General features: G+C 42.7%; 1 long non-coding RNA gene and 1 pseudogene across 1 annotated transcript in view; one reads left to right on the plus strand and one right to left on the minus strand.

The window, feature by feature from the left end:
* LOC125883991 (uncharacterized) overlaps positions 1-10015 on the minus strand; it is a 54519-nt gene extending 44504 nt beyond the window's left edge. Inside the window, exon 1 of the long non-coding RNA XR_007448620.1 lies at positions 9896-10015. This is a non-coding gene — a long non-coding RNA (uncharacterized LOC125883991). The remainder of the gene's footprint in view (positions 1-9895) is intronic.
* The window catches only part of LOC125883942 (NACHT, LRR and PYD domains-containing protein 12-like), a 169867-nt pseudogene that overhangs the window by 46648 nt on the left and 97366 nt on the right, over positions 1-25853 (plus strand).

The following is a 25853-nucleotide window of genomic DNA, read 5'->3' on the forward strand; positions in this document are numbered from 1 at the left end:
ACAGAGGCAGCCTGGCTGTTGTTGTGTTGATTTCTGACGTTAATGCACCAAAATAATAATAATCCTAATAACAGAGACTGTTGAGGAGTCCCAAAGCTCGACTCTAAGTCTCTGTGTTACTCTCAATAAATAACTTCACATGAGTCAAAGGGGGGAGGTGTCAACAGAGAGGAACAGCGAAAGTGAAAGTATAAAGTCAGTGGTGTGTTCAGACTCCATTTTAAAGTGCACAGAGCAGTGAGAGGAAGACAGGTCGTGTGAGACACGGTGAGTGTTGATGTTTATTCATTGTTTAGTGTGTTCTAGGGGAGAGTAGGGTCGGTTGGGTCAGTGCCACATCTTCACAGCTCCATCATCACACTTGCTTTTACCACCACCATCATCTGACGCTGTTTTTACAACCAGGCTTTTCCTGTTAAACACGAGGCCTGCGCGCAGCTACGGATCTGCGCGCTCCGGTGCTTCGGGCGCGCTCTTGTGTCAACTCTTTGAATGTGCGTCACAGTGAAAAGCTCTAGTACCGCGAGCAGCGGCACTTTATAGACACACAGAGAGAAAAGGGGGACTCTGCCGAGGGATTGTGGCGCAGTTTTGTTGGATAGGAAGATGTTGAGTGTACAGTCAGCTCTCCTGCTCTTTGTTACACTGAGTTTTGGTTTCCGCCCTCAGATCAGATCAGTGCACGGACACTCCCTAAACTTTAGGCTCATCCAGACAGAGCTCCAAACAACTGTGTGTCTGTCTGAAGGGAAACTCCAGCACACGGGTAAAAATAATAACAAGGCCAAGGTCAATCTGGCAAAACACGTATTTTAATTAATTCGCTAATTATGAAAACAAATCATACACACACTTATTATAAGCGACTTTGGGCTTGTTTTTCTGTAAAGTCGCTTACAAATATTGGTAGTCGCGGGTCGCGTTTTTTTTTTGGGCTTGTCTCTAAAGCGTAGTTGCTTATTTGGGCTTGTTCCCAGCTCCATAATAACTTGTCAAGCAGATATTTTTGATATGTTATTTAAACGCAGGATAGTTTGTCTTGCCTGTCCTCTGTCCTCCTTTCCCCCATACACACAGGAGACGGCATCCTGCTTCTAATTGGCTCTGACCCTGATGGCAACGAGTATTAGCCAATCAGAGGCAGAGCAGGTTAGGAAAACATCAGTCCTGTAACTAAAAGAAAAAAGTTAGATGAGTGCATAAAAAGCAATAATAAATAAAGAATTTGTGAATTCAGGATGATATTCATTTGTGTGTGCAAATTTTAATCATCAGAGGTTTACTGTGTGTATAATGTACTTGGTGCATCAGTCTATATTTGATATCCCATCTGTTTTCTAATGTTAAATAATGTTCAAAGGTGGTTTAACTCCCTCTTGTAGTCATTATCCTAAAGCTCAGGGGGGAGAAAAATAAATAAACTGTGTACCGTGGGTACAGTTTTGCAAAACTGCGCACAGCCCAGTAGTATGTCTCTGCAGACCCGGAGACTGCAGATTCAGACCTGCAGTTCTGGACCCACAGTTCTAGACCCCTTGTTTTTTGTCCCCTATTGGACAGCTGTATAACTGCAACTAAATCAGCATCTCACCCAAACACCACTGTTTGAAAGAAGTTGGACTTTTAATGCTTTACTACAATTTACAGTTTTAAAATTTTATTACACCCGAATAAAAATACCAAGATTTAATTGTTGATTTATGCCTGGGTGCTGTTCTGCATCATTATTGTTTGCTGGTTGTTCTGTATGGTATGATCCAACTATTTTAGTTCTTTATTTCTTAATATTCATCAGACTGCTCTGACTAGCACGCCAAAAACTTGCACTGCATTGATCAAACCCGCTACAACATATAATAGGAAATGTCTGGTCTTGGGTGTCCAGTGCTCACTTTTGTTGTGGGAATTTGAAACAAAGGCTGTGAAATACTGGAATGGTTTGAAATGTTTTATTGTGTGCAGTGGTTACATCACACATCAGGGAGATCTGCAGAGAAAAAAAAGAAATCAAACATATCACAAAATTGAAAACAGAAACTCTTAAAAAAAATTAAATGCCTATCACAGTCTACACTGAAATACTGAAGATTCTGGAGCATAGCAAATACATTATTATATCGACATATTAACAATAGTGCCCCTTCCTTCCTCATCTGCCTTTCGATCCTCCACAAAACTCCTCCACTTCACTGTGGTTTCCCCTTTCTGGATTGTTATGTGCACCTTAAAAAGAGAGTCCCTAATTATTCAAAGTTAAGATTTTTCAACCGTTTTACACACGTAAACAAGGCCAAAACCTAATAATAGACAAAAATGGATGAGCTTAATTTCTGTCCACAAAATCTCTAAATATATGCTATAGAGTAATATCAGTGTAGTGATATAAACACACGTGATATATAACATTATGAATAATAAAGGAAAAATGTGTGTAGGTGTATTACATGATATACATGAATACAAAATTAACTTTTAGCATAAAGTACACTAATTGCCAATATGTGAACAGTTTCATGCTTGTATGAAAACGTAAGCCTGTACACGTTTTTCTCATATCATCCACATCATTGCTTTAATCATTTATTCATGTTTAATTTAAAGCACATGCTAAAATTATTCGTCATCGCGCTTCGGTTTCATGAAACAAAATGTGCAGGTCAAACAGTTCATTGCTAACAAGCTAAACTATTACCTACTACTTTAACCCATATTTGACGTGCCTTTCAGACTATCTTGGTAAAGACAGTCACATCATTTTAAACGTATCACTGTAAAACATGAAGTTCGCTCTCTAATTCAAGTCAACAAAATAGTTTAAACAAATAATATGATTCATATTCAATACTCACACTCGGATCGTCGTCGGTCATATTCAATAGTTGTAATAGTATGTTTGGCGCTAGTATAGAGGGCGCTGTCGCGAAATGCAAGGGGTCTAGAACTGCTGGTCCAGATCTGCAGGTCTGAATCTGCAGTCTCCAGGTCTGCAGACACACCCTCCTCGCACAGTTTACTCATCTGTCCACATGGATGTAAATTGACAATCTGTACCCACAGTTTAAAATCCGTCCCCACGGATTGTAAAACCGTGCACACAGTTTATTTATTTTTCTCTCACCAGAACCTAGGGGCGCTCCGTAGAAAAAAATGGCTTGTTTTGGGCTTGTTTTCACAGGCCCGGTTGCTTATTTGTCTCGCGAGATCTGGCAACACTGACCACGAGCAGCGGCACTTTATAGACACACAGAGAGAAAAGGGGGACTCTGCCGAGGGATTGTGGCGCAGTTTTGTTGGATAGGAAGATGTTGAGTGTACAGTCAGCTCTCCCTGCTCTTTGTTACACTGAGTTTTGGTTAGATTTTAATAAATCAATCTATCAGAATTAAAACAACTGGAGACTGAGAACAAACTGATATATGAGTCTGATTATATTTTAATAAATCATCATCATATCTGACAGGATGTGAGTGTTTCTGTGACTTCCTGTACAGACTGAAGGCTGCTGGAAACTGTCAGGAAACTGTCAGGAAACTGTCAGACTTTTTTTTTTTTTTTCAAAAAACTTTATTTGTTCAACATCAGCATCATGTGCGCAAATATCATGTTTTGAAACATGAGTAGTAATAAGAAAATAAAGAAACTATGGCGTTATATTTGTGTCATATGTCGCGCGAGCGGATAACACATCTACACGCGCGCAGATCTCTCGTGTAAATTATTTCATGTCATGCGCGCAGATTTCAACTGCCGCGCGCACTTCTTTGATCTTCGCGCACATATTCAGCAACAGAGTGAAGCAGAGGCAGGTGCGAGCGAGTAAAAAACAGCAGCGACACACACAACAACACTGTGCTCGTTCGCGGTGGAGCTCTGGGGCCTGTATCACGAAGCAGGATTAATGTGTTAGCGAGGTAACTTCAGAGTTAACCCTGGGTTTTCGGTCTCACGAAGCCAGTTCAGTTCTTATCGGGGTAGATCACCATGGTAACTTACTCTGAACGGCTATCCTGCTCCGGAGCAGGGTAAGTTCAGGGTTGAATCTGATCCTATAAAAAGCACCACCCACTGGCCAATCAGCTGTTGATGGCTGACAGAAATGCAGCCCAGTCATGACGGGAAGTTTAATTCATTTGATTGATTTTGATTTGAAAGTTTATTTTGAACATTAAAAAAGAAAAGAAAGCAACAACAACAGACAATGAAAAGACTGTTCAAAAAGGAGTGGAAAGAAGTGGAACTTTCATCCCACCCCTTCATAAGAAAGAAACTGATCATTAGCGGACACTTAATAGCACCATTAATTAGTGCCAACATTTTGTTTTGTTGGAGGAAATGATCCCTGTTAAAGATAATGGGCCTAACTGACAGCTTTGCTGCTGGAAATGTGGAAAGTAGCCTATCATGTCTACACTTCATGGTGTTTGAGGATTTTCCTTTCTGTTTCTTAAAGAGGACACTAGGTATATTTCTGCACAGCTGTTAATTTCTAACACAGCTCAATATCAGGATGATTTTATTCAGACTATCAGTTTGGTGTTGATATGATTTAATTGTGGCGTCAGCTTTAAGCTTTATTGTAGCATATATAACGTTATGACAAAGAAGACCAGTTTATCAGACGCAATGATGTTAGACGATAATTGTAATACACGCAATTCATCTGCGCAGCATTGATTTCATGGGTGTGATCAGTGTCAGGTGTACAGGTACAGGTACTGTAGCTACTTGAACCAGTGATGAGTCATTTAACCTACACATCATTTTATTTGCTGCCTTGTGTTGTCTTGATTTTTCCTTCTCTCCTCCTCTATTTCTTCTTTCCTCACCCGTTTCTTTTCTTCTCTATTATGTGATTTCATTGATGTTTTGACAGGGGAATTTCTTTGATAAGCTTTTAGTGGCTTCTAACCTCTCCAGCACTTTTCTTTTTTAATCTTGTAAATGTTATACTGTCTGTTTTTAACATTATGTGCAAATAAACTAATCTAAACTAAAACTAAACATTATTCATCCCGTTATGTGTTGCCACGCATGTTTCCTCCTCCTGCAGCTGCCACGGTGTTGGCCTTTTCTCTAATGTTGTTTTTCTCCTCCTCATATTTTAGTAGAATTAATCTCTGATCCTCATGAGAAATACTTATTCCCCTCACATACGGCGCTCTGTGAGGACGCTCAGCGACGCTCTGTGACGCTACGTGACGCTACGCTTCTCTCATGATTGTGATTGGTCCGCTGCGTGTGCGTTCACGGGTCTTGATAAAGCAACCCTGGGTTGAGTTACCGAGTTGATATCCAGCGTCGTGATACCGATTATCCTGATTGCCATTGTTAGGGTTAGTCAACCCAGGATAGGTCTGGGTAACCCAGGAAAGGTTGATCTCGCTTCGTGATGCAGGCCCCTGCTCGCTTGAAGCAAGGACTTTTGACACTTTGGGACGGAGATCAAGGCTGACCCGGCTCTCTTAAGATTGGTCATTTTCCAGCCCCCCACATGGGTGCCTTTTCGGTTTTCTGCTGATGACAGCTTCCGTCACAGACAGGAAGCTCAGTGGGTTTTTTTGGTTTGTTTAGCTTGTCAGGACCGTAAAGGAAAGGAATTACAGTCCGAGTGAAGCGCTGGAGCCATAAGCCAATACCCAGCTGTCACCAGCAACGGGAGCCTGCAGCGTTTTGTTGCAACGGGCAGGAGGGCCGTTGCGGTGAGCTGGGAAGTGGGTGTTAACGACGGATGCTAACCGCTACCGCTAGCCGAAGTTAGCATCGAGCTAGCTCACCGCAACGGCCCTCATACTTGTTACCAGTCGAGGCTTTAGTTGTCAGTGACGGCCGGGTATCCGCCCGCGGCTCAAGCGCTTCACTCGGACTGTATTTCTTTTACTTTGCGGTTCTGCTGCTGTGAGAGAGACGTGCTAGCACTCGCTAACATCCGGGACAGCTAGTGGGGCAAGTAGCCCTCCTGCTCTGCTGCACGTAGCTTCACCTGAGCTCTGTCTGCATCTGTTCAGAGAGTCTGTGAATAGGGATGGGAATTGATGGGATTTTATTGATATCAATGCCATTATCGATTCTGCTTATTGATCTGATTCTTTATCGATTCCCTTATCGATTCCTCCTGTGAATTAATGATATCATCTCCTGTCGTTTGTAACCCAAGACATCTGCTTTCATAACATTTTATTGTGAACCTTAAAGCCATGGTGTAGTTTAGAAAGACGATGAGAAAGATTTGAACCCCCCCCCCCCCCACACACACACACACCCCCCTCCCTCTGTGCTCCATGACCCCTCCCCTCTGAGCTCGTGTCCCTCTCCCCTCAGAGCCTCCTAACGACGCACCTCCTTCCGCATAGAAATGTTTAGACGCCATCTAACCACACAAAAAACTAACAGCAGCTTTCACAGTCATAAGCCAGCATTGGCATACAGTTATCTATGTCACAACAACAGCCACAATGAGTTGTCATTAATGTTACTGCTAGCTGGTGATCTAGAGATAAATCCTGCCCACAGCCTGAGTGTGTCATCACCACACAGCTCGTGCAGCTAACTCAGGTGAGGCAGCTAACGCAACTAGCCCAGCATATTATAACAACAAATGGCATGCAAGTCAACTCAACTGCCCTCATCTTACCATCCTTGGTGTTCCCATGAAATCCGACAACAGCGTCCTGGCCACCGTCTACCTGGAGCGGGGACGCGCCGAGGCTCCACAGCGGGCTAACAGCTCCAGGGAGGCTAACAACAACAGCGTCCTGGCCACAGTCTACCTGGAGCGGGGACGCGCCGAGGCTCCACAGTTGCTAACAGCTCCAGGGAGGCTAACAACAGCGTGAAGTGAAGCCATGGCTTTGACAGCTTCTGTCTCTCCGACATTACGTCTTCTTTGTTGTTGAACGTGCTGCTGACTGACGAGCATAGATTCGGCGTAATGAAAAGAATCAATAAGGGAATCGTTAAGTATAAAGGCTAATGATGTCGATGAATTGAACCAGTTGGAACCGGTTCATAACAGGAACCGGTTCTCGATTCCCATCCCTATCTGTGAGTAATCAAAGGTTATTTAGTGTCAATACAAAAGTGTCCCAACTGACCCCGCTCTCCCCTACTGTATGTCATAAAAATACCCAGCCAATATGTAATCATGTCCTATAAATAAGAAGTTACTGACTTCATCACACTGTGTATGTGTGTTACAGTTCTCTCAGATTTGGGAAGATGGCTGATTTGGAGGCAGACGGGGACAGATCAGAGTCTCCAGTGTCCAGCTGTCTGTCTATGAAGAGTGACCGGTCCAAAGATTATCCTCTAAACTTCAGTAATGAAGCTGGACCCTCAGACACAAAGTAAGAGAGTGTTTCTACTGTAAACTGACCTGAAGATGATTCTGTTGTTCTTAGTCTCGGATACTCTGCCCCACAACACTGTTGTTATAATGACATGAGGTAGTGTTTTATTCAGTCATCGGGGAGGTCCTGATCACGTTATTTGGCCCGGATCAGAGTCCTTTAAATTTGGCTATCTACTGAAAATAGAATATAACAATAAAATATGCAGTTAAATAGAACACAGTATATAAGAGCAGCACTGAGAGAAGAAATAAGGAAACTAAATTACCTGTATATTTACAAGGGTGTTCAGATAAAGGAGACACGTAGTTGCTGGTGGGTAAAACACAGGCAGCGCCAACGATGACACTGTTTGAACCTGGTCTTTACAAGCACTAATAATATGTGTCAAACATTTGTTGTTTCCACAGACAGAGAGCAGAGTCTCCAGTGTCCAGCTGTCTGTCTATGAAGAGTGACTGGTCCAAAGATTATCCTCTAAACTTCAGTAATGAACCTGGACCCTCAGACACAAAGTAAGAGACTGTTGAAAAACATGAGGGAGCTTTTTGCCTTTTGAAAGTCGTCTCACAGTGGAGCACAACATTACTCAGGAGGTTTTCATGAAGCTCCACCATGAGATATTTGAACTGCCTGTGACTGAGTGTGTGAATAAAGCAAATAATTTTCAGCACAGTTTGCAGGACGAGATCTAAATAATGTGTTCATCTCTACAGAGGGAAGAAGAGGAGTCATGTTTCTGTGGAGGAGCAGCTGTCCTGCTGTAGTTTGTGTCAGGACGTCCTGAAGGATCCAGTCTCTACCAGCTGTGGACACTGGTTGTGCAGACAGTGCATCAGCTCATACTGGGACCAGTCTGCTTCATCAGGAGACTCCTCCTGTCCCCAGTGTGGAAAAAGATCCAGAACAAGAGCTGGACTGCAGACAGCCAGTCAGAGCAGCACTGTACAAAGTAAGACTGTACATCTGTCTGCTGATGTCATCATGTCTGAAAACAGGATTCTTCTTGGTTTATTTGTGTTGTAAAGTGTAGACATGAAAGATTTTATCAAACTAATGTATAAAACCTTCATTTGTTTGTGTTACTTGTTTTAATGTTGGTCATGAAAATAATCAGAGTCCAGATTTATTTCTTTAGTCTGACATGTTTCCTTCTCTTTCAGCAGACAGTGGTCTGCAGGAGGTTTTAGATGAACATAAGATCAGTGTGAGGAGGAGATGTGAACGTGTGACTGAAGGAAGTGATGAAACAGGAAGTGAAAGCCTCCTCAACAGGATCTACACTGAGCTCTACATCACAGAGGGACAGAGTGAAGAGGTTAATACCCAACATGAGGTGAAGCAGCTTGAGAGAGCTTCTAAGATGAAGCCCCTCCATGAACCTCCACTCAAGTGTCAGCACATCTTTAAAGCCTTACCTGAGCAACAGAAACACATCAGAGTGGTTCTGACCAACGTCGCTGGCGTTGGAAAAACCTTCACAGTGCAGAAGGTCACTCTGGACTGGGCCGCGGGTTTGGAAAACCAAGATGTCAGTGTGGTGATTCTGCTTTCGTTCAGGGAGCTGAACTTGATCAGAGATGAGAAGTTGAGTCTTCTCACTCTGCTCCGTGTTTTCCATCCAACATTACAGAAGGTCACAGCAGAGGAGCTCGCTGTCTGTAAAGTTCTGTTCATCTTTGACGGCCTGGATGAAAGCAGACTGTCTCTGGATTTCCACAACAATGAGGTTGTGACTGATGTCACACAGAAGTCATCAGTCAACGTGCTGTTGACAAACCTCATCGAGGGGAAGCTGCTTCCCTCGGCTCTGGTCTGGATAACTTCCCGACCTGCAGCAGCCAATCAGATCCCTCCTGCATGTGTTGACAGGGTAACAGAAGTACGAGGCTTCACTGGCGCCCAGAAGGAGGAGTACTTCAGGAGGAGAGTCAGTGATGAAGAGCGGTCCAGCAGAATCATCTCACACATGAAGACATCCAGGAGCCTCCACATCATGTGTCTAATCCCAGTCTTCTGCTGGATCACTGCTACAGTTCTGGATCACATGTTGACTACAGAGCAGAGAGGAGAGCTGCCCAAGACCCTGACTGACCTGTACTCACACTTCCTGCTGGTTCAGACAAAGAGGAAGAAGCACAAGTATGATGAGGACATGAGACCAGTCCACAGGAGCTGACGGAGGCTGACAGGGACGTTCTTCTGAAGCTGGGGAGGCTGGCGTTTGAACATCTGGAGAAAGGAAACATCATGTTCTACCAAGAAGACCTGGAGCGCTGTGGTCTTGATGTCACAGAGGCCTCGGTGTACTCAATAGTTTGTACAGAGATCTTCAAAAGAGAATCTGTGATCTTCCAGAAAACAGTCTACTGCTTCGTTCATCTGAGCGTTCAGGAGTTTCTGGCTGCAGTCTACCTGTTCCACTGTTTCACCAACAGGAACACAAAGGTACTGGAGGACTTCCTTGGGACAGACAAGGATAATTACAGATCTCTGGATGTCTTCTTACAGAGAGCCATGGAGAAATCCTCCAAAGTAAAAATGGTCACCTGGATCTGTTTGTCCGCTTCCTTCATGGCCTCTCTCTGGAGTCCAACCAGAGACTGTTAGGAGGCCTTTTGGGTCGGACAGACAACAGTCCAGAAATCATCCAGAGAGCCATCAACAACCTGAAGAAGATGAACACGTACGATATCTCTCCTGACAGAAGCATCAACATCTTCCACTGTCTGCTGGAGATGAACGACCTCTCAGTACATCAGGAGATCCAAGAGTTCCTGAAGTCAGAGAACAGATCAGGGAAGAGACTCTCAGAGATCCACTGCTCAGCTCTGGCCTACATGCTGCAGATGTCAGAGGAGGTTCTGGATGAGTTCGATGTGGAGAAATACAACACAACAGACGCCGGACGACAGAGACTGATTCCAGCTGTGAGGAACTGCAGAAAGGCTCGGTAAGTCCAGATGTGATTAACATTAGATTAGTAGTTTAATTCTTCAAATATACACATTATTCATAAAATGTTCAAATGATGTGTCTGTTGTATTTGTCACAGATGTTCTTGAGCTGTTTCAAATGCTGTGAGTGCAAAACATGTAGATGTTTCAGTTGGTTGTGTTTATAGCTGTGCACAGTCCTGAGAGAAGTGGGAGTGGGATATTGCACATTATAAAGTGTGCACAGAGAGAGAGTCCGGGGTTGGGAGGTAGACTGTCAGGTCAGTGCATGTGAGTTCAGGGTGGTTATGGCTTTAGGAAAGAAACTGTTTTTAGAGTCTGGCTAGTTTTGTCTGATGCACCTGTAATCTCCCTGAGGGCAACAGGTCAAAACAGTTCAAAGCCAGGGTGGGAGCTGTCTTTAGGTTCATCAGCAGTCTCTTGTCTCTGCTGAGTTTATTCAGCAGGAGGTTTAAGTGTCCATCAGGGTGGGAGAGGGCAGCCGATGATCTTCCCACCAATGCTGCCTTTACAAGCGTACACACAATCTCTGGGAGCCTCTCCCCTGTCTGCAGTGATTGCAGCTGCAGAAGTAGTTTCATACTGTGATACAGTACGATCAGCAGAATATGCCAGACTGAATAATGATGAGGTTGCTGTTATTTGTTTGTTTACTAATACACCAGCCAATAGTGATCGTGTGTTTGCAAGCAACCCGCGGGTGTAGAAGCAGTACAAACAGGAGTAAAGTTAGAAATAACTCAGCACACAAGCCCACACTGGTCATTCCTTGTCCAGTTCACAGGTTGCTCAGCGTGCAGGTGGAGGAGAGGTGAGGGTCAAGTCTCACGGTCTACAGGGGCCGGTTGCAGCATCTGGCCTACCATTCCTTTATCCCAGGCACATGTGAGGGGACTGCGAGAGTGTCCAGTTCTCATGAGATGAGGATGTCTGGTATTATGTGTGTTAGAAGCTGAACTATAATCCACAAAGAGCATCGGACGTAGCCTCTGCTGCTCCATAATGTGATTCAATGCGCGGAAATTAGAGCTACAGTGATGGCGTCTTCTGTGGATCTGTTCACCCGATACACAAACTGATGTAAGTCGAGTCTGGGGAGATAGTCCTTGATGTGCTTAGAACTAGTCTCTCAAAGCACTTCATGATTACGAGGTGGGGAGCCTAGAGCGGTAATCGTTCAGGCTGGTGGCACGGGGAGACTTCTTTGGCACCGGGATTAAAATATGTTGCTGCTTTCCAGGCAGGACAGGATGACTGCCTGCCGTTCATTCTTTGAGAGTTGAAGATTTTCCTGGTGAAGGTGAGGGGCGAGCTGGTGGGCGGCGCTCCTGCCCGAACACCTGGGCCAGGTACTCCGTCTCAGACCGACAGCTTTCGTGGGAGGTTCACTGCCAGGAGCACCACCATCTGACATTATGCTCCTGTACAGTGAGGTGGAGTAGTGGAGAATTGCCAGGTGGGGTGACTGAAAATTGGGCAGGGCCAGAGCAGATGAGTGCTGTTGTTATGTGTTTTGATGGCAATAAAGCCGTTCAGCTCCTCTGCCAGCGGCAACCAGGATGATTTTGTCACAGTCACATTTTTGATGCAGAAAATAGTATAGTCCAGTACCTTTCCTGTGAATGTCTCCAGCTCCAAAAGAAGGCTGGTGTTCAGTTAAAGTCCCAGTCTGTCTGATTGAAGCAGTGCTGCAGTTTGGGGAGTTGCATTATATGAGCCAGGTTGTAACAGTCCTTGTGGTGGGCCTGGCTCTGCTTCCTATACAAGGGGTGTAGGCTGGGGAGCCCAGAGGAGGAGGGAAAGATGGTCCTGACCTTTGGCTGAGGTGGGGAAAGAAAATGTCAGGTGTGCTCTGTCACGCTTGCTTGATATTTGAGTAAACATGATCCAGAGTGTTCTCTCCCCTCTAGTGAGACACTTGACATGTGGTTTATTCAGGAAAACCGGTGAGTACCAGATCTTCAGGATTGGCCTTTTTGGTGTAAAGTCTCCTGCAATTACGAACACAGAATCAGGGTGGGCCTGCAAAAATGCTGTTCATTTATGGTGTTCAGCAGGAGAGAGAGTAGCTGTGTTTACACTGGCGTCCGGGTGGGCGATGTACACAGCCGTGGCCACGATCACTACAGTTAGCTCTCGGTAGAAAAAAGGCGGCATCTTACAGACATGTACTCTCGAGGTCTGGGGAGGAAATAATTCAGTGTTTGTCAATGTAGTTGTCCCATTGTTGCAGTTATCATGCCGTGATACAGAGACCCCCTCTGCTCTTCACCGAGTCTGATCCTGTCAGCAGAGCAGAGTGCAGCCTGCTAGCTGCAAGTTAGCATCGGGTATTCCGGGTGAAGGCCAGGTTTCGGTGATATAATCAAAACACGCAGCAGTCATGAACATAGTGATTTCCAGCAAGTTGTAATTCAAAGGTCATCTGTTTTATGCACTTAAAGATCTGGCATTGGAGAGATACAGGCTTTCGGTAGAGGTAAGCTAAGATCTATCAGTATGTTTTCTTCAGCGCTTCGCAGCAAAGACACTGGAAGTCCTACGTCAGCTTCTGCTTCCTCTGGAGGCCTCCTCCCGTCTCGCGCCTCCTAGACCCGACAGCAATCACGGACCAGGCGGTCTCTTCGCTACAGCTTTCGTCTGGGATGTTATGTGTGTAGTGAAATTAAACAAACAGATATCTGGTGATGGTTGCCGATATCCAAAAGTGTCTGGCAGGCCTAGCTGAATGTTAGCAGAACCCATAGTGCATGAACAGGCAAGAAGAAGCTAAAAAAGCGACAAAAAGAGGCTCTGAAGAGGAGGCCGTAGGAACACACTGCGACCATGCGCTTGGCCGCCATCTTCTTTACCTATGATTGTAAACTGATTAGTAGTTTGATTCTTCAAATATACACACCATGAAATTCTTATTATTCATAGCCAACCCCATGTTCCCGCAGAATGATGTGTGTCTGTTAACAGTTATTTTGTCACAGATGTTCTTGAGCTGTTTCAAATGCTGTGAGTGCAAAACATGTAGATGTTTCAGTTGGTTGTGGTTATAGCTGTTGAGTTCATGAACACAGTTTTTCTATTGATTTCTAATCATTTCTAACTTCCAGTTGAGCAGTTTTCACCTGTTGCTATGATGGAGCGCCATGTGAACCTGATAAAACAAATGCTGGACTTCACAGTCAACTTCACTGTGACATCATCATGTTCTGCATAAAACACTTCTCTGGTCATTATTAAACGTCATATCTCAGGAACAGAAGGGGAGACATTTGGTCAGAGACTGAGTTGGTGACACTGATCTTGGGTGTCCACCTTGAAATGATGTTGATTGTATAGATCTTCTGTGCTGTCGGGGACAATGGATGTGAAGGCCCATGTTTTTACAGACATGGATGTAATGAGAAACTTGACTGGTGCACAGAGGCATACATGTTATTATAACAGACTCTGAAGATTACGCCCAGCACGTTGATATGTCCTATGTTAATGTCATCTGTTTAAAGCCCTGTGTAGACAGCAAGCATCTCAGACGTTTTGTTATCTTAGCTGCCATCTTGCCTGTAAGGAAGTCAGGAGGGACAACTCCAGCGGTCACAGCTGAGCAGCATGTGTTGTTGTCTAGAGTCACAGCTGTAATGCAGTCGCCTGGCAGAGGTCTGCACTCTACTGAGTGCACTTTGTAGTTGATGTCTGTAATCATTCCTTCTGTCCATACTGTCTGTGAAGCAGTCCCTTTATAACCTGACTCCAGTGTTACCAGATGGAGGACAAAATCCACAGTCTTGTTCTGTGTCAAAGTTCAGTTTAAACTAATATGAGGCTTCAGACGTCTGAGATACAGTCAGTATTTAGTGTTTGACAGTGTTTTTCTTGTTGAGCTGCAGAGGAGGAACAGTAACTCAAAGAGGGAGTTTGGTGCTAAACAGTCTGTAACTTTGGTCCACACCCTCTTGATTTGGATAACTCAGACTGCTGAAGCTTCATATTAGTTTCATCTGAACTTATGAAGACATTTCTTACAGTGTAGCTGAGTTAAGAAGAGACCACTTCACACTCAGTATGGACAGGAGGAATATTTACTGCCACCAATAACTCTTTTAATGTGCATGTGGCTGTTGAACAAACTTGAACAAATGTGTCCCTCTCCTTTTTATTCCATATACAAATACAGTATGAAGGTCATGTAAGAAATGAATGAATGAACAGTTTTTAGTCCAACGTGTCTGATTTGATATTGATCCTCTAAATACAGACTTGACTGAGATCAGCAGCATGTTGTTAATCTGTGTTGATATGAATAGGTGAATGAATGTTGTGGTGACATTTGGATGATGTCTGTAGAAAGCTGACATCATGAAGATCCACAATAACACAATGACAAAGTCACTCTACTCAGTTTAGGCAAAGCTCATTGATCAGGACATAGTAATGTTGAGCTACACATTTAACACCTGAACACATCTGATTGTTTTATTAATGAGTTTTATCTACATCATTTATTCTTTATTCAGACTGAGGAACTACACATTGTCAGAATTCAGCTGTGTTTATCTGGCCTCAGCTCTGAAGTCCAACCCCTTCCATCTGAGAAAGCTGGACCTGAGTAACAACAACCTGCGGGATTCAGCAGTGAAGCAGCTGTGTGCTGGACTGGAGAGTCCAAACTGTAGACTGGAGACTCTGAGGTCAGTTCACTTGCTTATGTAGGTGTTTGTTTGTTTGTTTTTGGATATATATATAATATAAATCCTTGACTGAGGTTATAAAGCTTTCAGTGTTTTCAGAAATGTTGTGTCTTTCCAAATGGCTGAACAGTTGGTTATGAAAGGCAGAGAAATGATGATTTAGAACATTTAGACACCATCAAGTTTGAGATTTATCCAAAGAGAATTTAAGATTCCTGAGGTTCTGAGGTTTCTTTGTTTTCATATTAAGGTCACATAATCATTTGAAGTCACAGACCTTTAGACTGCAACAATAAGCAAATAAATAGTCTGCACTGGAAACATCTTGGACTTTAAGGACAGGTTGATATTCTTTCACACTCACACGCCCATTAGGACTGCACCATTAATGATCTGGATTCATACGTCTATGTGATCTCATTTCTAAATGACAAGCATTCACTGGCTCCTGTTCCCTATGCATCCATGTGTTGACTGATGTGCTGTGGAACAATCCCAGTTGCTATCAAGTGTTTCCTCTATCAGTGGGATCCCCCACCCCCCTGAAAGAAAGCAAATATTTTATTGATGTTATTGACCTTGTTTATGTGCACTGCTTTGATTTGAGCTCAGTGTGAGAGTCTTTACTGTGTTTTCCTGTCGCTGGGCTGCGTTTCTCTCCCTCCTCCTCGACCCACACAGGTGACGTTACTTGAGTTAACAGCCTCTGGTTACATCACTGTAAGTGGAATAAAATCTTCCAAACGTGTCATTTCTTATTGTAATCCACCTAAAACCAAAGACAGACACATGTGGACTCCAAACTAGTGGAGCTGAAGCTGACAGGCTCCGCCCCCTCCAACAAGCGTGTGTTGAGGCCTTGACTCATCAATTTTGGTGGTCAAAGATTAAAGATCAAGGTCACTGTGACCTCACAAATATATGTTTTTAACTCAAGAATTCATATGCTAATTATGACAAATCTTCACACTAATGTCTAACAGGATAAAATAATGAATGATGAGATTTTATATCCCAAAGGTCAAAGGTCAACTTCACTGTGACATCATAATGTTCTGCATGAGACACTTTCTGGTCATTATTAAACGTCATATCTCAGGAACAGAAGGGGAGACATTTGGTCATCACAGCTGTAATGCAGTTGCCTGGCAGAGGTCTGCACTCTACTGAGTGCCCTTTGTAGTTGATGTCTGTAATCATTCCTTCTGTCCATACTGTCTGTGAAGCAGTCCCTTTATGGTCTCGCCACCAGACAATCAGAGATCTCCGCCTTCTGATAATCTGGGGACACTCCTTTCTAAAGTGTGTTTAACACACCGGCGAAAACGGCCAGCAACAAAGCAACACCTCTTGCATTTTTGAAAAGGACACGCCTTCTTGGAAATGTGTGTTCCCCCTTTTCTCGTCCACAAGGAAACAAACACACAGAGAGCTTGAAAATGGATGCCGAGAGATTTAACTGTGCTTTATCAAACGTGTGCTCATCCGTGAAGAAAATATTTTTTCCAGCAGATGTCTTAGTTACAACACGATTGAGCTAACTGGAGTAGTTTCATGTCATATCCGACAACGGGAGGCTTTTAACAGATGTTAGCTTTGCTTTGCTGCGCTGCTGCCGTTCACTGTCCCTGTCAGCTGCAGCCACTGATGCTTTCTAGACATCTTGATTTCCCTGAATAAATGCCACAGACAGCAACACAAAACTGCTTTGCTAGCTCAATCATGTTATAACTGAGATATCCACTGGAAAAAAATATTTTTTTCGCGGATCGTTTAATGAGTTATTACCTATTACAGACACCGCTAACGGCTAAGAAGTAGTAATGTTTGTTCACTCATTGTGTTTATAGACTTTACAAACATCGGATTAGTCTAAACGGTGATACAATGATGTGAAAAATGTGATATAGCTATATATATATATATGAATGTATGTATGTATATATATATATTTATATAGCTAAAAGCTCTGCTGGTGTTCTACCCGGAAGTATTTGTTAACAACAAGGCGATTCCCGCTATAGTACAGAATGTGTCGCCGCAACGCAAGAAACATCCACTAATTTTGACGGCGTTTTCTGCGAGCGCGGCTGAGACATTTTGTACCATTACACGTGTTTCTAGTGGGTGTATGTTTACAAGCACAAGAGTTCAGCGAGCCACCGAAGGACCGCCCTGCAGATTTACTATTGGTTCTGCAACATAGGGAGTTATTTAAACTCTGAAATTGTATCCGTCCATCTAAACACAAAATCAGGGAGAAAGTCATCAGTCTTTAGTTAAGCAAAGCGCCTAAACTGACTTGTGAGTCTAGTCCCTTTATAACCTGACTCCAGTGTTACCAGATGGAGGACAAAATCCACAGTCTTGTTCTGTGTCAAAGTTCAGTTTAAACTAATATGAGGCTTCAGACATCTGAGTTACAGTCAGTATTTAGTGTTTGACAGTGTTTTTCTTGTTGAGCTGCAGAGGAGGAACAGTAACTCAAAGAGGGAGTTTGGATAACTCAGACTGCTGAAGCTTCATATTAGTTTCATCTGAACTTATGAAGACATTTCTTACAGTGTAGCTGAGTTAAGAAGAGACCACTTCACACTCAGTGTGGACAGGAGGAATATTTACTGCCACCAGTAACTCTTTTAATGTGCATGTGGCTGTTGAACAAACTTGAACAAATGTGTCCCTCTCCTTTTTATTCCATATACAAATACAGTATGAAGGTCATGTAAGAAATGAATGAATGAACAGTTTTTAGTCCAACGTGTCTGATTTGATATTGATCCTCTAAATACAGACTTGACTGAGATCAGCAGCATGTTGTTAATCTGTGTTGATATGAATAGGTGAATGAATGTTGTGGTGACATTTGGATGATGTCTGTAGAAGGCTGACATCATGATGATCCACAATAACACAATGACAAAGTCACTCTACTCAGTTTAGGGCAAAGCTCATTGCTCAGGACATAGTAATGTTGAGCTACACATTTAACACCTGAACACATCTGACTGTTTTATTAATGATTTTTATCTACATCATTTATTCTTTATTCAGACTGAGGAACTGCAGTTTGTCAGAGATCAGCTGTGTTTCTCTGGCCTCAGCTCTGAAGTCCAACCCCTCCCATCTGAGAGAGCTGGACCTGAGTCTCAACACGCTGCAAGATTCAGGAGTGAAGCAGCTGTGTGATTTTCTGGAGAGTCCACACTGTAAACTGGAGACTCTGAGGTCAGACACCATTTTTTACTCCTGTGCTGAGATTATTACGATGTGAAAGTTGTGCTGACACTAAACTGCAGACATCAGGCTGATATTATACTGATCCACAATGAAGTCTATTTGTCTTGTTCAGTGGTTTAATCCATTGACTGTGGCAGAGCAATGTGAAGCTAAAACCTTAAAGATAAACTCTGCAGGATCTTCCTTAAAAACAGTGTATAGACTCATACAGAAATAATCCCTCTCAATCATCACTTATGAGCCACTCTCAGTGTGTGCTGGTGTATTTATCTGCAGAGACTCTGCTCTCTGCCTGTGTTTTCTTACTTTCTTCTTATTTTCTGTGTTTGGGAAGTTTCTGGGCGTGTACCCCCACAGCGCTCAGGTGAGCTCAGGGCTTTATAAAAAGGTGGGGACCAGATGCCAGACTGTAAGCAGCAGGAATCAAAGAGATACAACACTGAAAGAAATGCAAATTTAGCAAGAAGAAATGCCAAACAAGAATGAATCTAGGGTTGGCTTTTACCTTCACCTGAGCTGTTGAACATGTTTACAAATGGTAACCAACAATCCTGCATGACATGACTTTGATTTCAGCAAAAAAATGACTGGATTATCTGTAGAGGGCTGATATTACGATGATCCAAAATAACACAATAACAAAGTCACTCTACTCAGTTTAGGGCAAAGCTCATTGATCGGGACATAGTAATGTTAAGCTACACATTTAACACCTGAACACATCTGATTGTTTTATTAATGATTTTTATCTACATCATTTATTCTTCATTCAGACTGTGGAGCTGCAGTTTGTCAGCGATCAGCTGTGTTTCTCTGGCCTCAGCTCTGAAGTCCAACCCCTCCAGTCTGAAAGAGCTGCACCTGAGTGGCAACAAGCTGCAGGATTCAGATGTGAAGCTGCTGTGTGATCTGAAGGAGAGTCCACACAGTAAACTGGAGACTCTGAGGTCAGTAGAGGGTTGGAGTGGGTCCATGTTGGTTTCAGCAGTATTATATTAAACACAGTTAGTATCAGAGCAAAGATCCAGTACTTCCTGTAAACCTCAGACCTTCTCAGTGGCTCAAAGTTGTGATGACAAAATGAGAGAGAACAGTCAGCCAATCAGATCAGAAAGAAGCTTGTTGAGATCATGTGTTTAAGTTGATGTGAAGACGACTGTTGTTGTGTTCATGTCTACAGGAAGTGAAGCTGGATTACAGCTGACAGCATCACAACATGTATAGAGACAGCTGTCCTCCTTCATCAAACTGTCACACCATCAAATCTGACCTTGATAACAGGAGACCTGTTATGCTTTCCTGTTTCTGTGTGTGTGTGTGTGTGTGTGTGTGTGTGTGTGTGTGTGTTTTTTATATAGCCTAGAGTGTTACAATGAAGGATGTTGAATGAACATGTAGAACATTTAACATGATATATCTGTCCATCAGTCATTTGTTCTAACAGACTCAGTAAATCCATCATTAAAGTGAATCCCTCTGTTTGTGCAGCCATGATGCGTTCAGGACTCTCAGCAGTTTATTTACACTGTGTACTTGAGTGAAATCTGCAGAGTCACTCCAACACGTTAACATGAGAGCTGGAAGGAAGCCGACTACGCTACACAGCCGCTCCACTCTGCTCTGAACAGGAAGTCCCTACTGGTCTTTATACTGGATGTGCTGCATCACTGACTGACAGCTGCTTTATAACTTCTCTTGTCTTCTTCTCTCATCAGATGGAAGTAAACTGCAGTTTGATAAACAGGACGGTGGATGTGTTGAGAGGATCAGCTGTGTCCTGATGATCCAGAGGGAGACTCTGACTGGACCATGTTACTGGGAGGTAGAGTGGAGAGGAGAGCTTCATCCAGCAGTGACTGACAGGAATCACAGGTGGAGATGACTCTCAGTGCTGCAGCCTGAACTGCTCTGAGATCAGCTCCACTGTCAGACACAATGTGAAGTCCACCATCATCCCTGTGTGTTCCTCTGGATCTGACAGTATCATCATCAGTGTTTCAATGACTGCTCTGTCCTCCTACACTGAAACTCCTCCTCTCCTTCTGCTCTGCACTCAACCACCTCCTCCACCCTCCACCTGGACCTCACCTGAATCTGAGTGCAGATTTTTACTGTTAATGACGACATGGGGTCGGACTGGGAACAAAATTCGGCCCTGGCAATTTCCACCGTTTGCAGTTTTCTCCTTTATCCATTTAATTTGTATTTTAGATTCAACTCTGCTCTTTCTGTCTTTATTTCATTTGTTTCTTTCTCCTTGACCTCTGACACCACATGGACAGAACCACTTGAAAGGGTGGGGGAGATGACAACAGTGCGTACACTGCACCTGCCTTTCAGAATAGGTAGCCTTCTGACAATTTTGGGGCCATGTAACCTCTAATCAGATGAGCTGTTCCAACAGCAGGTTGACCGAGGCCAGCACGTCCATTTTTTCACCACAGTGTTTTTCCCCACTTTGCTGGTGGTCCAGTCCATTTGGCATTTGCCAGAATTGCCAGATTACCAGTCTGAGCCTGCCTCCACACTGTTAGCCACAGTCTACATCCAGAAAGCCTGACTACAAGCCTGCCATGGGGCCGCTGATTACAGCCGTCATTCTCCCTACCTTTAACTGTCTGCGTGTTAGCGTTTCCACATCCCCCTCACTACAGGAAACAACAACAACCTGCGAGCTAACAACTTACACACTGAAGATGTCGAGTTGTGTCAAAGTTTTGGATCATGCAATAAGGCGTGTCTGCTTTGTTGTTTCAGGGAATTGTTTTAAAAATCTACAACAAATCAAACAACGGCTGTACTTTCTAACAACTGTTTTCTGTCTCGGCCAGTCAGAGTTGATATGTCACATCTTGTAACTCTGGTAGCAGCATACTCCAGTCACCGTGACTACTGTTGTCATGACGATCTGCTGGAGCCACATACAGCAAATCATCTGTGGTTTTAACCGCTGAGCTCCTCCAGAGCTGATTATTGCCAGGCTTCACCTCCACAGCTCTTATTCTTATTCTTGTCTTTATTCTATGGATGTATATATTGTAGTAACCATTATAGCACAATACGTATTTTATATTTCTGAATGTAACATTAGTTTATACAGTGTAATGTAGCACAGTGCACATATCTGTATATTTTTACACACTCACAGACTGAAGATATTTTATTCTTACTATCTTAAGCACTAGTGTTAAACATTGTTATTTCTATTTTATTGGATTGTATTACTTTATATTCACGTACTTCTATTTCATACTCCTATTTTTACTTATAATTCTTTAGTCTTTACATCAGAGCGGCTGTAGCGAATCACAATTTCTCCTCGGGGATCAATAAAGTATTTCTGATTGTGAAAGTTGAATCACACAGTGACGTACGTCCGTTAATAAGGATCGGAGGCCCCACGTTATGATATGATGAAGATATAATATTATTGCCATTTTAAATGTTTTTTCAACTGCAAATTATGTCCCCAAAGACAAACTGTCAACACCAGAATGATCTAATAAGATAAGGTTTTCAGTCTGTTTATGTATTAATAATTTATATAATTAAAAAAATTGATACTTGGCATCTGTGTATGTGACAATATTGCTACGCAAAATATTCCTGTACTGTATTAATGTTTTTATTTTTGTGGGGCCATTTTAATGACAGAGCTTTCCTCCTCACGTACAATTGTTCCACCAGAACAAGTTCACCCTGGCACTATTTTACAAGAACACCATCGTCGCTGCATCCTGGGCTTAGGTCTGCCCAGGACGACTGTGATTGGTTTAAAAAAACAAAAGCAATCCGGAGTGTTTTCCTCCCATATATCACAAATGTAATGGATGATCCCAGACCTTTCTCTGGTGCTGACACAGCGCTGTGACTCTGTGAGACTGCCACACTGCGGAAAGTAGTTATGTCATGAGAACTGATACTCGCGATACCTTTCAATACCATGATGAAAAAAAACTGGCAATACTCATTTTTTTGAAAAACCGGAAGAACCGATACCAGCGTAAGAATCAGTGCTATGACTCTTCCGGAACTGATGGGGGCAGCATACGCCATATAGCGTTGCAGTCCATGCCTACATTCAGAGTGAGGGGGTGACGAGGACGAGGAGTGAACGGCTGCCTGCTAAAGCCCACATTCAGAACCAGTCACGGCTGCACTTTAGGCCAGAGAATAGATCTGTTAGCAATATACGCAGTTTAAAACTCCACTTTGTCTGTTTATAAATTGCTTTCAACTCATTCTGAGTTGCTTCTGAACCGTCCGTGCTCCGTGCGGAGCCTTGCCTGGACTCCTGACATCTCCCTCTCTCCCCCAGCCCCTCCCCTGGGAGAGAGTCCGGTGGTCTCCTATGAGCCCAGCCTTCAAGACGGGCAACACTCCGTTAAATGTCATTCAGTTCATCAGAAATATCCCAATCAAAATCAGTAGCCTAATAAGCAGATATGTTCCGTGTTATTTTGTTTAATTTCAACAACACAGAGAACAGCTTCATGCTGCATGTGAGCTAACAGTCAGGGATTTCACTCTCAGCGGGACGTGACTGCGCATGCGTGTCTACTTCCAAAACACAGCGGTTGGGGTGCGTTTGATTTATTGTACTGGGACGTTTGATTTTTCCACAACTGGACCATGGACATTAAAAAACAGAACAAACAATTAATGAAATCGAAATTCCACACATTCTTGTGGTCGGCTCAAACGCTGTCAGATGATTTAAATAGTAAATATTTAAATAGTTTATTGAGATCATTGCGGATGTTGATCAATGTTTTTACAACAAAAAATAGGTAAAGATGAAAAGAGAAAAAGAATATCAATCTGTTGATAGAAATGTTATTTTATGTGCAAATATTTTAATAAAGTATTTCTTGTTTAAGTACATGGGATCTTTTTTTTTTTTTTTAACCGTGGTATCGACTTTGGTATCGAGAATCATGTAGCTAATTTTACTGGTATCAGCATGGACTATTGAATTTTTGGTATCGTGACATCCCTAGTGGAAAGATGGAGAACTGATGTTCATTTTCTTGTTCTCCTGTATCTCAGAGGTTGATGTCAGAGTGCACAAGTCTGCATGTACGTTTAATCATTCTCGTCAGAGTCAGATTATATTTCTGTAAACGTCTTCTTTATTCTTCTGTATGTTCAGGTTATTTCATATGAATCATTATATTCTGTAACTGACTGCAGCAGAAACCAGTGTGTTGACACAATAAATCAGTGAGTGGGGGCTGTAATAAAATGTCAGAGCCTCCACCTGCATGAAATTGTAAGTGAAATGCTTCTTTGTTGTGTCATGAAGAGAAATGATGAATAACAATGTTTTTATTATTCCACATGTTTCTCAGTTGATTCAATCCAGAGGACTCTGAAGACCTGCTCACAGTCAGTCAGCTGCTGCAGGTCGTACATCTGGCCGTGTCAATGATAAAGAGCCAAGTTAATAAGGTTTAAGTGAGCTCACCTAAAGGTCAGTCAGTTTCTGTTGTACAGTCTGAAGGCAGCTTTCTATCCAAACAATTACACAGTGAGTAAATGTGACCATGAAATGAACCTTTTAAAGCTTCACAGACTGACTCTATTTCAAATAGTTCTCCACCGACTCCTAATTGTTCTGTGACAGTTTGACAGTTAAAGGAATAGTTCAGATTTTTGGAAGTGGGGTTTGTATCAGTTACTTCTCCACAGTCAGTGTATTACCTTGAGTAGATGGCGGTTGGCACGTTCCCAGTTTGGAGAATCAGCAGGAGTACTGACACAACAGCTAAGCGATGTGCTGCGGTGGACTGGTCGGAGACAAAATGTTTTTAAGCCACCTCAAGAAATCAATATCAGTTTACACTATGATTAGAATATTTTGGTTTCATGATGGTGAACCCAAATTTTGACATCAGAACACTGTTACTTATTTCCAGTGGTGAAAGTGTTCAGATCTTTACTTTAAAAATACTCCATTACTGGTTCTTTATTCAAAATGTTACTAGAGTGAAAGTACAAAAGTATCAGCATCAAAATACACTTAAAGTACCAAAAGTTAAAGTGCTCATTATGCAGAATGCTCCATTTATATTATGGATTATAATTATTCATGCATTCATGTGTTCATCACTTTAATGTTGCAGCTGGTAAAGATGGAGCTCATTTTAATGACTTTATAAACTGTTGCGTAGTTTAATCTATAATAATATCATTTATTAGTTGATGGTATTTTGTATTAATAATCTACAAAGTAACTGAAGTTATCAAATAAATATAGTGGAGTAAAAAGTGCAGTATTTCCCTCTGAGATGTAGTGGAGTAAAAAGTGGCCTATAAAGTATCAGAAAATGGAAATACTCAAGTAAAGTAGGCGACAAGTAGTGATGAGCAAATGAAGCCTCATGAAGCTTTGTCTTTATCTTCTGAGCCCACTAGATGGCGCTCTCTGTTCAACAAAGGGTTAACAGCACTGAAGTCAGATGTTTTGATCAGAACCCACTTAGTTTATAGGATACAGCCTTGGTAGGGCGGAGTGTAATGTGACTATTGTCTGACGTCATCTTTACTCTGTGACATTGTGGAGGCCTTGTTGCATTTATTATCAAGTTTCCTATTTGTGTGTTGATGCTTATTCCTGATGTAAACAACCCCTATAGCTTCATTTTTTAATGCACCTTCCAGATTTGGATATGTATGTTTTTAGAGAATGCAAGTTAACAATAAGGACTTAAGCATTTATTCTCAAGAACGTACCTATCTAATGTCAACTTGTTGGGCTGTGTTTAAGATTGTCACTGAGCAGTTTTTAATTTGACTTCTTTATTCCTCTTTTTCTATGTATAATGTTGATTGTTACACTAATTGCTGTTTGGTATTTCGCCTTTCCACTGCACGTGGGTCATGTGACTAATGTCAAACTCACAGCCACTCCTACTTAAGATGGCTTCTCTTTGTTACACAACTGTTTGCCTGATGAAGGTCTAGTCACCTTTTCTACAAGTTGTATTCTTCTCGTCCCTCTCCTACGCACCTGTTTGGAAACAGATGTGCCAAGTATTCCTTTTTTTCTCACGCTTTACCACGAGCTCTTTTCAAGAGATCAACACTGACAGATAACTGCGCAGCGACGTCTGAGTCTCCTGTGAAGATGCCAAAAGGATTTTGTTCCCTGCTGTCCGTATGGAAGGCGCTGAGGCTTCCGAAGACGCAGAAGCAACGTTGGAGAGACTGCAAAGAGACACGCCTCTTTAGGCATGGCTCAACTTTGAGCCAATACATGAGAGACAAGGAAATCCTCGGGTTTATGCATCAGACAACAACAGGGAGATCAGATGAGAACTTTATTAAATGATGAGGAGAGCTTTTCAATAAAGACTTCCTCCATTTAATGTTACTCATTATCGATCAGGTGTCGATGGGCAAGCACACGTCCACTCTTCCTTCCACTGAGCGCTCCATAAAGGACACTGTGTGCAAATACGAAAAGAAGCTACTCAGCATCAAACCGAAAAAGGACAAACACGACATGGAGGATTACTTCAGAAGTGAGATTTACCATTGGGAGTTCAAGAAACGTGTGTGTTCATCCCAGACATCTGAAACTACACTATGATGCACGGGTGCGCCAAGGACCAGGAATGCGCACC

This window comes from Epinephelus fuscoguttatus, linkage group LG23 (genome assembly GCF_011397635.1).
Source record: "Epinephelus fuscoguttatus linkage group LG23, E.fuscoguttatus.final_Chr_v1".
Classification (NCBI taxonomy): Eukaryota; Metazoa; Chordata; class Actinopteri; order Perciformes; family Serranidae; genus Epinephelus; species Epinephelus fuscoguttatus.